This window comes from Hypanus sabinus, chromosome 10, assembly GCF_030144855.1.
Source record: "Hypanus sabinus isolate sHypSab1 chromosome 10, sHypSab1.hap1, whole genome shotgun sequence".
Taxonomy (NCBI): Eukaryota; Metazoa; Chordata; class Chondrichthyes; order Myliobatiformes; family Dasyatidae; genus Hypanus; species Hypanus sabinus.
Genome location: NC_082715.1, coordinates 117,427,917 through 117,430,020, shown reverse-complemented (window position 1 = coordinate 117,430,020; position 2,104 = coordinate 117,427,917).

Here is a 2,104-nt window from a genome sequence, read left to right as displayed (position 1 = left end):
CCTACGTCCTAACTGGGCAAAGAGAGGATACAACGTACGGGAGATGACAAAGGGAATGGTTGCAAGTCCTGTTCCCACCGTGACCTCTCCTCAACCTCTTACACAGTTGCAACAAAGACTGAGGAAGAATGAGCACCTCATCTTACGCCTGCACTCACTGGAATTCTTGAGAATCGCTGCTGAATTCAACAACTTCCTCTTCATGCCCCTGATGAAACGTCTTTGAAACATCATAATTGGACCCGCTTCTACCACTTTCGACAGTTTTTTCCATACACGCCACTCTCTCACCGCCTCAGGTTCCTTTTCAAATCGTTCCCTTCTTACTTCAAACCGATGGTCTCCTGTACACTGGAAAAAGTGGTGAAGATCCGCCTTATCTATTCCCCTCATGGTTTTATGTGTGAGATCACCCCTCAGCTGGGGGGTAGGGGAGGAAGAGAAGCCCCTGTCTATCCAGTCTCTCCTTACAACTCAAACCCTCCAGTCCCAGCAACATCTTGTGAACCTTTGTCCCTCAAAAATGCTTCACCATTCAACAAGATCATGACTGACAGCTGCTGCTAAAGGCCCTTTCCTCTGCTCTGAAGCACCTCAACAACAGGAAATCATATGTCACTAAGCTCTCTGCTGAACATAATTGTGCCATCCAAAACTCAACATGAAGCTTCAAGACCTGGGGCCTCCACACCTCCCTCTGCAACTGGATTGTTGACTTCCTCAGTCAGTGAGGATTGGTAACAACATCTCCCCCTTGCAGGCCACCAGCACAGGTGCACCTCAAGGCTGCATGCTTGGCTCCTTGCTCTGTTCCCTATGCACGCATGGCTCTGACAGTAAGCTCCACTCCAATGTCATCTTCAAATCTGCTGGTGACGTTAGTGCAGTCGGGTGAATCACAAATGGCAATGAGTCCACTTACCGGAGAAAGAAGGACATTTAGTTGAGTGGTGCAAGAAAAGCAACCAATCGCTCAACAATAGCAAAACCAACAGGCTGATGGTTGACCTGAGGAAGGGAAAGGAGGTGAGTATATGCAAGCCTACACTGGGGGATCAGCAGGTTTAAATTTCCATGTATTAACATATCAAACGACCTGTCCTCCACCTTAACACGTCGGTGCGGTCACAAGGAAGGTGTGCCATCATCTTTATTAGATTAAGGAGGTACAGCTTGTCAGCAAACACTCTGACAAACTTCTACTGAAGTACTGTTGAAAGTATCCTGACTGGTTGCAATCTGAATACACAGGAACCCTAGAAGAGCAGAGAGTCATTGATCCGTCCAATATATCACAGGCTCATCTCCCCCCCCACCATCGGTAGTACCTACAGGAGGCACTGCCTCAGGAGGCAACGCTCACCATCAAAGATCCCCACCATCAGACCCATGCCATCGTTCACAGCTAACATGGGGCAGAAGGTACAGAAAGCACATTCAAAAGCAGCTGGTACTCTTTGATCATTTAGTTATCGAATCAACCAGCAGATCTTTGAAATTGAATTGAATTTGATACCGGTGCTGAGTGTCAGTGAAGGCTCGGCAGTGAAATAACGATCAGACTTTCCCTTATTCTCTCACTGGAGTCAATCTTCTTCTGAGCTCTGGCTATACTTCAACATTCCAAGGAGTAAAAGTTCCTGGTTCTGCAGGAGGACACTGGGAGAGAGAGGAAAAGCAGATTTATCGTTACTTTGACAGAGATGATGAAAAATCTTTTTCATTGAGTTGAGAACAGCAGGTGAGTTCAATCTCTGGCCACTCCCAGTCCTTTGTTTTAAACACCCTCACCCAAGCTAAAGATCCCCAGAACCGTCTGGGAGTCTTACGAACTATCCCTGATGGTGTACCAACACTTACAGAGGGGGTCATGGTCATGAGACATCATCCTGGAGAGTGTTTTGGTATTTATACAGATGTCTCAGGAATGAGTAACTGTTCACATGGGTTCCTTCAGAGTATATTAGCACTTATAGAGGCTCCCCTGGGGTGTGTCTGCATTTACAGGGATCATCAGGAGTGTGGCTGTTTGCAGGAATTCTCCTTGTTTGACAGAGTGTCAGGAGCTAAAGAGACCAGGATCTCCAAGATGGGTTGGGGTTGG